We start from the raw sequence: 13891 nt of genomic DNA on the forward strand, positions 1-13891 counted from the left end.
CAAGAATAAACAAATAAACCAATGGAACAGAGCAATTATTCCAGAAACAGACCCACATACATATGGACACTTGACCTATGACAAGGATGGCACTGCAGAGCAGTGGGATAGGATGGCTCCAGTCAGTAACACACGTGGTAGAACAACTGCCCAGCTGGACCCAGCTCACCCTCAGAACTATGAGAAATAATAAATGATTATTGTTTGAAACCACTAAATTTTGGGATGGTTTGATATCCAGCAATAACAAAAAAAATTGGTACCTGGCAGTAGAGTATTGCTATAATATAACTTAAAACATATGATACTGGCGTTGGGACTGGGAAGCAAGTGAAAATTAAAAGGGTGTGGAGGAGATGGTGTAGTGGAGTGTAGAGAAAGGCTAGTCAGATGACTGGCATTATGTAGCAGTGGAAAGTTTAGTAACACTGTTACCTGCACTAATGTGGAGGATAGAAAATGTGTCAATGAATTTATAGACCTGGCTAAAGAAATTCTGAGCAGGATATGGAAAGTGCTGATTGGCTCCTTTAGCTGTCCAAGGTGAGAGATATGAATTAACCTAAAAAATCTGTTTAGTCTTGGGGCAAATTTTAATGATAAAGAATATCTAGGCCGGGTCCGGTGGCTCATGCCTATAATCCTAGCACTTTGGGAGACTCAGACAAGCAAATTGCTTGAGCTCAGGAGTTTGAGACAAGCTTGGGCAACATGGCAAAACCCTGTCTCTTAAAAAAAAATACAACCATTAGTAGGGTAAAAGAAAGCAAAAATTACCCCTGGGACAGCAAGACCAACCCTTCTTCTCTCTCTTCCTCCTCAGCCTACTCAACATGAAGATGATGGGGATGAAGACCTTTGTGATGATCCACTTCCACTTAATGAACAGTGAATATATTTTCTCTTCCTTATGACTTTCTTAATAACATTTTCTTTTCTCTAGTTTACTTCATTGAGAGAATACAGTATATAATACGCATAACATACATTATACGTTAATCGGCTGTGTTATCAGTAAGGCTTCCAGTCAACAGTAGGCTATTACTAGTTAAGTTTTGGGGGAGTCAAAAGTTACGCATGGCCAGGTGCAGTGGCTCACGACTGTAATCCCAGCACTTTGGGAGGTTGAGGTGGGCAGATCACCTGAGGTTAGGAGTTTGAGACCAGCCTGGCCAACATGGCAAAACCCCATCTCTACTAAAAATATAAAAATTAGCTGGGCGTGGTGGTGGGCACCTGTAATCCTAGCTACTCGAGAGGCCAAGACAGGGGAATCGCTTGAACCCAGGAGGCGGAGGTGGCAGTGAATTGAGATTTTACCACTGCACTCTAGCCTGGGGGACAGAGCGTGGCTCCATCTCAAAAAAAAAAAAAAAAAAAAAAAAAAAGAACATGTATTTTCAGCTGCACAGGGGATATGTGCCTCTAACTCCCACATTGGTCAAGGGTCAACCATAAAAGAGTTTTAAAGAATCTTAAAGTCTTTGTCCCATAGCACCCCAATCCATAGCCCAAAGCAGAAAAGGACCTATCTCAAAGAGACTTGTGGATATAGCTTTTGTCTAATAGAATAAATTACAATTACATATATACAAAGCCCACAGAATTGTCAAGAGGCTTGTTCTCATGAAAGCATGGCCAGCTTGAAATAAGAAGGACCAAGAAATTTTGAAATAAAAAGTCTCTAAGCCACCATTTTAAGCTGGGTGTCTAGGGAAACAGATAACGTGTCTTTTGAGCTTACAGGTCTCCAGATTGACAGGAGTGATGAACGAGGAGCCTCATTTGCAACTGGACCTGATGGAGATCACAAGATACTGGGCTTCAAGCTTCATACCATAATTGGAAGACACTATGGTGGTGTCTTGGTGTGAAATAAATATATTTTGTGTGCTGCAAGTAAGAATTGTGGCCAGAAGGAGGAACATGGTATATTGTCTGTGCCCACGGCCAGGAACAATTGCTCCCATCCCTGTACCCACATACCAGTTCTCTATCAAAAGGTGGAGTCTATTCTTCTCCCTCTCCTTGAATCAATCTGCACTAGCACTGGCTTCTTTTAACCAATGGATATTGTGGAAGTGATGATATGTGACTTCTGGGCATGGACCTTAAGAAGACTTGCAGCTTCTATTTTTGCATTCTTGGAATCCAGCTGCCATGTAAATAAGCCTGGGCTGGGATACTGGATGACAGGAGACCATATGGAGAGAGCTTGAGCCAGCCCCCAGCTGTTTCAGCCACCCCTGTCAAAGCACCAAATGTGCAAACGAAGTCATCTTGGATATTCCAACTAAGCTTCCAGGTGAGTGCAACCACATGAATCACCCCAGCCCCAACACACAAAGCATAAGAACTGCCCAGCCGAGGCCAGCCTACCCACAGAATTGTGAAAAATAACACGTTTCCTGTTTCAAGCTACTAAACTTTGGAATGGTTTGTTATCCAGAACAGACTGACAAAGCCATGTGTTGGTGAGCATCCAGAGCTCTCACACAGTTGGTGAAAGTACAAATTGGTATATGTACTTTGCAAAACTATTTGGCGTTATTTCCAGAATAATGCCAAACTTGACCCAACTGGAAAAAATATACATGTGGACTAAAATATATCACCAAGAATATGCACAGCTGCACTGGATAGCTCCAAACTGGAGACAACCCAAGCATCCACCAGTAGTCCAGTGGCTAAATCTACTGTCATGCATTCATGCAATAGAATACTATACATAAATGTATAGTATAAATGTAGTCTGCTGCTACACAAAACAGTAAGGATGAATCACACACAGAGCACATTACACAGAGGAAGCTGGGAATAAAATAATACATGTGGCATGGGTTCATTTACCAAAGTTCTACCCTGTAGTGTTAGACGTCAAGATAAGGTTTACCTTTGGGGAGGAAAGAGAGGGTAATGATTGGGAGGGGACACAAGAGGTTATTCTGCATGCTGGTGCTGATGTAGAGAGGGAGCCCTACACTTCCCGCATGCTGTGATGCATTGAATGCTACACTCATGATCTGCATGTTTTTCTATGTCCTATATTTCAATCAAGTTTATAAAATGATATCATTTACAATAATATCAAGTACTACTGAGTACCTAGAAAAAATTAAGAGTGCCAACTTTATGAAGAAAATTACAAAATTTTATTGAAAAATACTTTTAAAGTCCTAAATAAATGGAGAGATATGTCTTATTCATGGATTAGAGGACTCAGTAGAGTGAAGAGATTAACTGCCTCAACTTGATCTACAGATTCAACGCAAGCTCAGCAACAAGAGATATTGTGGGGGGGGGTGTGTGTGTGTGTGTGTGTGTAAAACTTCAAAGCTGATTCTAAAATATTTATGGAACTTTAAAGGGCCAAAACCAGTCAAGACAGTCTGAATAAACAAGGAAGGGAGATGTGTTTCTAGATACCAAGACTAACTATAAAGCTGTAGTAATCAGATGATAAAAATCTTAGTTTGGGGACAGACAACAAAACCTGTGGAACAGAAGAGAAACTCCAAAAGAGACCCAGGTATACAGGGGCACTTGTTAGATGACGAATCAGAAGGGGAAGGGTGGATTGTTTCATTTATAGAAAATGGATTATATGTTTTAAAAAAGAAAAGAAACTGGACCCCTTTCTCACACTATACACACACACATCAACTATAGGAAGTTTTTTCATATATATAAAATCAATTACACATGGTCTGTGAATCCCCAGAAGACAAAATTAGGAACAGTGGATGATGTCAGAGAAGAAGATTTTGGCCCAATCTAAGTGGGAAAAAAATCACTCCACAGCTCTAGCTGTCTCCAGAGATTATGTCCATTACTGGAGTTGGTAAAACTCAAGGTGGACAACCACTTGTCAGTGATTTTCTAGCTGGGATTCAAGCATCACAAACATCTAAGTTTCTAAGCAACCCTCTGTTGCTATAAATTCCAAGAAGAGAGAGTACAACGTGGCTTGGTGTAGCTGAAGAAACTTTACTGAAGAGTCAAAATAATTCTAGAGTAAGACATTTGCAGTGCCTCTGCTCTTATTACATTTCAAGAGAAGAAGCACATTTTTTTTTCAATGAATATATTAGGCATGCATCATATTAGGAACAATTTTAGAAATGTTACAGACGAGCAGCATGGCAGAGAGAGCACTAGATTTGGATCTCTGCTCTGGCTCCCCAAAATTAAGGCTTTACAAGTGATTTACTATTTGGGCCTCAGTTTCCTCATGTGTAAAGCAAGACAGTGATGTGTCTTGGTAAACTATATTATAATGTGTTGTTCAGATAAAAACTTCTTAGCAATGTGGGAAATTAAATACCTCCTTCTGAATCAACACTAAATGAAAACAAATTCTTAGTTTCATAAGATGCCCAGCTGTTGTTACATGAAATCCCTCCAAGAGCCAACATATGGGATTTTTATTTAGCAAGTTCTCAAAATTGTTATTACACTCTGTGTTAAGGGATTACTGAGTTATATAATGAGCTGAATATTACAGAAAGAATAGTCGCTGTCTCTGCTGGTGGGCTTAAATATGTGAGCATAGTATAGTATATTGTGTGTGTGTGTGTACATGCATATATGTACAACTTTGGACAGGATTATTTTCTTTTTCTCTTTCCTTTAGTTTTTTACAGTTGGGATTTCACTGTATTGTTTAGACTGGAGTGCTTTGGCACAATCATGGCTTACTGCAGCCTCAAATTTCTGCCTCAAGGGATTCTCTGGCCTCAGCCTCCCGGGTAGCTGGGGCTACAGGCATGACCAACTGCTCCTGGCTCAGGATTATTATCATTATTTATTTATTTATTTATTTTGAGACAGAGTCTCTCTGTGTTGCCCAGGCTGGAGTACAGTGGTACAATCTCGCCTCACTGTAAGGTCCGCCTTCTGGGTTCAAGCGATTTTCCTGCCTCAGCTTCCTGAGTAGCTGGGATTACAGATGCACACCACCATGCCTGGCTAATTTTTGTATTTTCAGTAGAGATGGGGTTTCACCATGTTGGCCAGGCTGGTCTCCAGCTCCTGGCCTCAAGTGATCCGCCCACCTTGGCCTCCCAAAGTGCTGGGATTACAGGTGTGAGCCACCGTGCACTGCCTGCCTCAGATTATTTTGATTATGTGAAGATACTAATTTTGTTGACTAGCTAGTCAACCCAGGGAGAAATGGTAGGCTGACAATTACTACTTCTTTAATGGAATAATTTCTTTTCTTATTCTAGCATTTTACATTGCTCCAAATAGTAGTGCCATAAGATATTAATAACTATTTCCCCAGAAAATAGGATCTGTGATTCAATGATTGAGATATTAAACTTATTTCTTTTTTGTAGGATGTTTTGGATGTTTTAATATGCTTAATGTTCACACTGAATCTCCAAGAGGGGAAAATAATATCCAGCATTTTCCTTTGTTCATTGTTATATGGAGACTATCATAGTGTGTATTGATTATCTAATGGGGTTATCATACTGTTTATTTAATGCTGCGTAACAAATTGTCCCAAAACTCAGTGGCTTAAAATAACAAACACTTATTATCTCACGGTTTCTATGAGTGATGAGTGTAGACATAGTTTAGCTGGGTCCCCCAGCTTAGGGTCTCTCACCATCCAATTGTCAGCTGAGGATGCCACAGCTGAACTGGGGAAGAATTAACTTCCAAGCTCACATAAGTGGTTGTTGGTGGGATACAGTTCCTCCTAAACTGTTGGAATGAGAGACTCAGTTCTTCGCTGGTTGTTGGCCAGAAGCTCCCCTCCCATGTGGGCCTCTTTATAGTTTAGCTCACAAAATGGCAGCTCACTTCCACCCAAGTGAGCGAGCAAGAGAGTAGGAGCGGGCAGGCAAGATGGAAGCCAGAGCCCTTGCGTGGCGTAACTCAGAAGTGACAAGTAACACACCATCACTTTTTGATTCATCAGAACAGGGGTTTAGCAACCACAGTCAGCAGTCCACATCTGGCCCACCACCAAATTTTATAAAGTGTAACTGGGATACAGACAATCTCATTTATTTATGTATTGTCTGTGGTTGCTTTTCTTTAGTAAATTTCACTTATGAGTCTCTTGTTTTCTTATTGTTTCCATATTTATTCAGTATTTTTCTTCATCTACTTACTGGATAACTTTTTTTTTTCTTTTTTAAGACGGAGTCTTGCTCTGTCACCCAGGCTGGAGTGCAGTGGCATATCTTGGCTCACTGCAACCTCCACCTCCCTGGTTCAAGCAATTCCCCTGCCTCAGCCTCCCGAGTAGCTGGGATTACAGGTGCATGCCACTGTGCCTGGCTAATGTTTTTTGTATTTTTAGTAGAGACAGGGTTTCACCATGTTGGCCAGACTGGTCTCAAACTCCTGACCTCAGGCAGTCTGCCCACTTCAGCTTCCCAAAGTGCTGGGATTACAGATGTGAGCCACCACAGCTGGCCTCTGTGGCTGCCTTTTTGGCTACAATGAAATTAAGTAATTGGGAGAAAGACCATATGGCTCAGAAAGCAAAAAATATTTATTATCTGGGCCTTTACTGAAAAAGTTTGTCAACTCCTGCATTATAGGCATCTAGGCCACATCTAAGGGAAGGGGATTCACATAAGGCATAAAGATCAGGAAGCTGAGGTCATTGGGAGCCATTTTAGAAGCTTCCTCCCCATAGTGTCTGCCATAGAATAGGTATTTGGCAAGTATTTGCTGAATGAATAAATGGATAATTGTTCTATAATTGCAGTTCAAACCATAACTGCTATGGTTTGAATGTGTCACCTCCAAATATCAGGTTTTGAACCTTAATGGCCAACGTAATGACATTAAGAGGTTGGGCCTTTAAGAGCTAGGTCATGAGGGCTCCTTCCCTTGTGAGCTGGAATTCAGATCCTTATAAGGCTTCACGCAGCGTTCACCTCACTTGCCCTTCCACCTTCTGCCATGTGAGGGCAGACATTCCTCCCCTGCGGAGAATGCAACAAGGCATCCTCTTGGAAGCAGAGAGCAGCCCTCACCAGCCAACCAGACCTGTCAGCACCTTGACCTTGGATTTAGCAGCCTCCAGAACTGTGAGAAATACATTCCTATTGCTTATAAATTACCCAGTCTCAGGTTTTATTAAAGCAGCAGAAACAGAGACATGCATCTGCTAATTTTCCAAATTCAGGGGATAAAAAAGCAAGTTATTAGTAAGAAAAAAAACCAAATTTCTTCACTATTAGGATTTGACAATTGTGTCACAACTGTGACAATTTATCAAGTCTGTGATCTTGCTAGCAATTTCCATCATTATGTTTAATAAGTCATATGGTAAAATAAGCTTAGAATTGAATTAAATATAGATTTGACAGATTATTCTTCCATGACATCAGCAAATTAGAAAAAAATGGAAGCATTTTAAGGGACTCATTTGAGATGAGAATTCATTCTGGGGCAAGAATACTTATTGTGTATTCTGTTTACAATACAGCAGTCACCAGTAGCTCCTATATACAGGAGAGGTTCAAAACCTTAGTGTATAAAACCAAACTCTCAACCATTTTTTCATCCTTTTTGTGTGTCTTTTCTACAGAAGCGAAAATACTGTGCCATGAAGTTCTTCCTTGATTTTTTTTTTTTTTTTCGAGACAGAGTCTCGCTCTGTCACCCAGGTTGGAGTGCGGTGGCATGATCTCGGCTCACTGCAAGTTCCGCCTCCCGGGTTACACCATTCTCCTGCCTCAGCCTCCCAAGTAGCTGGGATTACAGGGACCCACCACCACGTCTGGCTAATTTTTTGTATTTTTAGTAGAGGGGTTTTACTGTGTTAGCCAGGATGGTCTCGATCTCCTGACCTCGTGATCTGCCTGCCTCGGCCTCCAAGGGATCACAGGCGTGAGCTACTGCACCCAGCCTCCTTGATCATTTAAGAATGATCTTTTTCTTCTACAAAGTGGCATGTCTCTACTGGAAAAGTGAATGTTGTGGCTGCCATCTCACAGCCCAGCTTTTGACTTCAAATTGAAACTCCAGTGTGGGTGATGCAAAACTGGAGGCCCCTTTGTTACCTCACTCTGTAAAGCAAGAGCCTAAATGATTCTAAAGTCTGTTGCAAGAAGGGAATACAACAGAAGACCCCAATCTATGTCTTTCCTCATTTGTAACTGGATCCCACAAACGTGCTAAGTAACAAGATCAAAATGAGGAGGGGGATGTGTAGTAAATATTGTATTTAACATCTTAATTTTTGTTTGAGTGTCTACACTGACTGGCACAGCACTAGAAAATCTCTTCCCCCGTACACTGGCTCATTGAATCCTCAGATTCACACTGGGAGTTAGATTATAGAAGAGAAGAACATGGTAGAGAAAATCATCCAGTCGGCATGCAGTGGCTCACACTTGTAATCCAGGCATTTTGGGAGGCCAAAGTGGGTGGATTGTTTGAGCTCAGGAGTCCCAGATCAGCCTGGCCAATATGGCAAAGCCCCATCTCTACAAAAATTAACCAGGTGTGGTGGCATTCGCCTGTAGTCCTAGCTAGTTGGGAGGCTGGAGTGGGAGGACTGCTTGAGCCCAGGAGGCAGAGGTTACAGTGAACCAAGGTCCAAGACTGTGCCACTGCACTCCAGCCTGGGCAATACAGTGAGACCCTGACTCAGAAAAAATAAAAGAAAATCAGAAAATCATCCAAGGTTACACAGGTGGTAATTGGCCATCAAGTTTCAAAATTATACTAGATTTTTGTTCTGAAGTGTAAGTTTAACTTGAATATAAAACGGTATTAAAAGAAAAACTTCTGCTGAATTAAATTTAAAGGAGTTTAATTGAGCAATGAATGATTAGCGAATCAGGCAGCTCCCAGAATCACAGCAGATTCAGAGAGACTCCCGCGGTGCCTTGCGGTCAGAACAAATTTATAGACAAAAAAGTGAAGTGATGTACAGAAATCAGAAATGAGGTACAGGAACAGCTGGATTGGTTACAGCTCAGCAGTTGCCTTATTTGAACACAGTTTGAACACTCAGCCGTGTATGAGTGGTTGAAGTATGGCTCCTGGGATTGGCCAAGACTCAGCGATTGTTACAGGCACGTACTCCTAAGTTAGGTTTTCATTCCTGTCTACCTATTAAATTAGGTGGCAATTCATCCACAAGGATTCAACTATAAAAGTACAGAGTCCATCTCAGGCCATATTTAGTTTGCTTTAACAACTGCTACGGATGTATTTGGAAATACATTTCTATGTCGTGGCTGACTATCCTTTACAACAGGTATATTGATGAGGAACTCAGAAATTGACATTGGCACTTCTATGCTTAGTCAAAAGAAGGATGGGGCTTGTTGTGTGACAACCTGTGATATGGTAGAATAATAAAAAATATATATATTGGTCTTTGTCCCTGGTTCCTGACATAGAGCTCCTAAAACTCTTGTCGATGTGGATGCTAGGATAATCTTTTGTTCTAATATTTGGTTTTTGACCCCAGTTCCTGACACAGAGCTCCAAAATCCCTTGGAATTTCCTGGGTGATAGGAACATCTTTTGTTCAGATGAAGTGAATCTTGGTGAACCCCTAGATAGCTTTAGGATGGGGGCTGGTTACTAGGGAAACCAACCATGTGATTATGCAGCTGGAACTTTCAGCTCCATCCTGTGACCTCTGGGGAGGAGAAAAGGGCTCAAGTTGAGTGATCACCAAATGGCCAATGATATCATCAATTGTGCCTATGAATGAATCCTCCATTAAAATCCCAAGGGACAAGATTCAGGGATGTTTGAGATAGCTGAACATATGGAGGGGCTGAGAAGGCATGGAAGTTCCACACCCTTGCCCACATACCTTTCTCTGGGCATCTCTTCCATCTGGTTATTCATCTGTGTCCTTTGTAATATCCTCTATAGTAAATGGGCAAACATAAGTAAAGTGTTTCCTTGAATTCCGTGAGTCACTCTAGCAAAGTAATCAAACCGGAGGAGGGGCTTGTGGGAACCCAGATTTGTAACTGGTTGGTTAATCATAAACAACATATAGTCACAACCTGGGACTTGTGATTGGCATTTGAAGTGGGGGACAGTCTTTTGGGACTGAGCCCTTAACCTGTGGGATCTGACACTAACTCCAGGTACACAGTGACAGAGCTGGGTTAAATTATAGGACATAGAGTTGGTGGCCACTGGAGAATCAGTTGTCGGTGGGAAGAAATTCCCACACATTTTGGTGACAAGAGGTGAAGGGCAGTATGGAGTGTGTGAGAGTAAAGAGAAAAGAGGTTTTTTTTGTTTTGTTTTTGTTTTTTCCCTCTCAGAAAAATCAAAGCCCAATTAAAAGATGAAACGGCTGAACAATTGCCAGCCCATATAGAGAGCTAAATCCTCACTGGGATCACACATGATGTCAATTAACTGTGTTTCCACAGGTGATCCGTTACACAGGTGGAGAAATGCAAGTTAGTCTGGTCCTTTTCCACTACAGTAGACAGAGTGGCTTAGAAATTAAAACATTGCTCCTTGGCAGAGGTATGTACCTACATTTGCATACTTCTGCAATTCACACATACAAATTGTGCAATGATTCCTTTATTTGATTATCAAAAATTTACTTCCTTAAATATGCCTCCAAAAAGGTTATCTGGTTCTAAAGATTGCACACAAAAAAAAAAAAAACGGGAGTAGAAGAAAAGTGTGATTGGTGAAAAAGCAGAAATGAAAGACAATTCCAGTTGAGTTAAATGTTCCACATTTAGGGCATGTAAAGATACATGCCAGGATATAATTTTTTATTAAGTACACACTAAGCAAAGGATAATGAAAATAATGGCGTGTTTTGAGGAAACCTGGGCTATTGATAGTACAGGTGGTGACAGAAAATACCATACTTGTGCTGGTATTTTGAAATGGTAGATGTGCTCACTGATTTATAAGTTTAAAGCTATAAAATTAAAGCACGCTGTAACAAACAAGATGCAACTGTTGCTATAAAACTTTCAAGTCCTTTACCCTTCTTCCTCCCACTGAAATAATTGTTTTTAGAGAATGATTTTTGAGGTTTCTGTGGAGCACAAATGTCAGTTCCTGCAGAACAGACTGTAGCGGGCTTGCATACAATTGCATGGGTTGCAGTGAACTTTAATACTGATGATGTCAGGATATTCTGTTCTGATACATATGCAAAGTTTATTAATAAGCACAGCATCGGTATTTTTAAATCGGTAAATATTTTAAAGTACCACTGTTTTATTTGTCCTGTTCGTCAAATCTTAGCATATTAACTCTTAGAGCTATCCTTGTAACTACGACCTGTATTCACAGTAGATTTTTTGTATTTCTCCTTCATTCTCCCAACCCAGCCCCCACCCTACTGCCTACATTTTTGGACCCCATAGGAGGAAAGGGGGCAAGAACTGTCAGAAGGAAGAAGGCCTATGAAAATCAGCGTTTTCCAAAGTGCTCAAGAACTTTACTTCGATCCCAAATCAGTTCTCTGGAAGAGGTAAGAGTTTATTTGCGATGGACCCATGCAAACCCTACCCTACGCGCGGATTTTGTTCCCCCCCAGAGCCTCCTGAGAGTCTTGGTTAATTCCAAAGCTGCTAAGGGACTCCAGGGTCCCGGAGGGAGGGCCCTGTGCCCCTCAGCGCTGCTTAGGGTCTTCCTGGGCGGCTGCACTGGGAAACTAAGCCGGCCCAGGCGATGTGCCCCGGGCGGCCCCAAGAAAAAGAGGAGCGGCTCAGAAGCCACGGGCTTTTACCTCTGGGAAGTGGCCATGAGGCCCGGCATGGTAGCTGCTGTCTCCTCTTGAAACCGTGCAGTGAAAATCGAGTGCGCCCTCTCCGGCCCGCAGCTCTGAAGAGGGGTGGGGCAGGGACAGGGTCATCTCCATAGGGACCCAACAACACTGAGCCGCCACCCCGCCCCAGCGGCCGACCTGGACCTCCCCAGCTGCAGTGTGCAGAGCCGCCCGCCCCGTGCGGGCCACCGCCCTTCTCTCCGCAGTCCCAGCGCGAGGCCAGCTAGGTTCGGGTCCCGGCTCCTTTCCCCGTCCCCAGGGAGCTTGCCGTGGGAAAAAGCTTTCGTGGGGTCCCGTGGGTCGCGGCACGTCTCAGAAGCCCTACGAGGTGTCCAGCAGAGATGCTAGACCCAAGGCCGTGGGACCCCAAGAAGAGACTCGGACACTGAAGCCAACGTTTGCTTGATCTCAAACAAAGCCAGCGATGTTAATTAAGGCTGTGTGATGAGGAAAGTGGAGTTTCTTATTTTTTGTTATGTTCGTCTTCAGCAGATTCTCAGAAAATGTTAATGTTTACTGCAGAAGTACCAAGTTCAGCATTATACAGGAGGTACAAAAACAAAATCGCAAAAACAAAACCAAAAAACCCTTCCTCATTAGTTTCTGGTCAAAATGTCTTTTAAGTATTTATTGTGAAGCCTGTTTTTTTTTTCTTTTGTATGTAATAGTTATGGCCATGAAAAGATGCTCACAATACATTACCTATAAAAAGCAGCTTAGAAAACCACCAGAATGGTACGATCTATTTTTTTTGCAACATGTTTAAGAAATCTGGGAGTATGTACACAAATAGGTTAAATGGTTTGCTCTGGTAGTTTTAAAAATCATCTGTAATTCGATTTTTTCTACAATGAATAAGCAACATCTATGTAATAAAAAAATTTCATTCTAGTTAAGTTTCTTATGAGAGATGGGATCTTGCTATGCTGCCTAGGCTGGAGTGCACTATAGCCTAGGCAGCATAGCAACATCATTGTGCACTATATTTTTATTTTTATTTCAAATATATTTTTCTTTTTCATCTGTATGCCAGTAAAATCATCATCATGCACTATAGCCTAGAACTCCTAGGCTCAAGCAATCCTCCTGCCTCAGCCGCCAGAGTAGCTGAAAGTACTGGTGCCTGTCCCCAAACCAGGCCCTAAATTTTATTCTAATACAGGCACCGCATTTTTTCCTGTTGCCTTGGATATGTGTTTAAGGAGTGTGAAAGGATACAAATTAGATAAGCTAATATTTCACTACCTGGGACCCATCTGGGGCCCTGTGACACAAAGGGCAAATGAACCAAGTGAATAAACAAGGTCAATCCACTGCTCTGTCACAACCCACAGGAACCAGCTTTTTGCTTTACTCTATCTCAGGACCAATCCAAGAAAAATTTCACATGACAAAGTATCCTTTCGCCCTGTCAGACCGTAGAGTACTACTTTTTCCCCTTAAATCCCTATTCTCACAACCCAAATGAAGTTTCCTCCGTGACGCTATAATTTTTAAAAGGGGTATTAAAAAGACCAATTAAATAAACTGATCAAAATACTCTGAATTCAGAAAGCCAAAAATTATTAAAATCAAAATTTGAAAAATATTCAATAAGTCCGTCTCCTCCCCTCCCCCAATTAGGTGCTTATTTCTGTGGCCTGGAAACAAGGAGACAGAAGCATTAGCATCTTCTGCAACACAAAGGTAACCGAGCTATACAATAAGCAAAATGTGTTCTATCCATACCATGGAGTATGATTCAGCCAAAAAAAGAAATGAAGTACACGCAATCACATGGATGAAGCTTAAATCCTTGAAAATATCATGCTAAGTAAATGAAACCAGTCACAAAAGGCCACGTATTGTATGATTCCATTTATATAAAATGTTTAGAATAGAAAATCCAGAGAGCTGGAAAGGAGGTTAGTGGCTGCCAAAGGCTGAGGGGCTTGGGGGACAAGGAGTGACTGTTAATGGGATTCTTTTTAGGGTGATGAAAATGTTCTAGAATTAGATAGATCACAGTGATAGGTATATAACTCTATGAATCTACGAACAATCACTGAATTGTACACTTTAAAGGGGTATATTTTATGACATGAATTATTGTTTCAATAAAGCTGTTTTTAAAAGGTGATGAAATGAATGTTTACT

The 13891-nt window shown here is 41.5% G+C and overlaps 1 protein-coding gene across 2 annotated transcripts in view; it reads right to left on the reverse strand.

Annotated features, from left to right (window-relative positions):
* Positions 1–11826, reverse strand: part of ECT2L (epithelial cell transforming 2 like) — a 112317-nt gene extending 100491 nt beyond the window's left edge. Inside the window, exon 1 of one of the 2 annotated variants that reach the window (XM_011978411.1) lies at positions 11717–11826. The gene's annotated coding sequence lies outside the window, so the exon portion shown is untranslated. The remainder of the gene's footprint in view (positions 1–11716) is intronic. The other variant, XM_011978412.1, reaches the window with a different exon arrangement.
* Between the last annotated feature and the right edge of the window lie 2065 nt (positions 11827–13891).

Source organism: Mandrillus leucophaeus, unplaced genomic scaffold, assembly GCF_000951045.1.
Source record: "Mandrillus leucophaeus isolate KB7577 unplaced genomic scaffold, Mleu.le_1.0 Scaffold194, whole genome shotgun sequence".
NCBI classification, from domain to species: Eukaryota; Metazoa; Chordata; class Mammalia; order Primates; family Cercopithecidae; genus Mandrillus; species Mandrillus leucophaeus.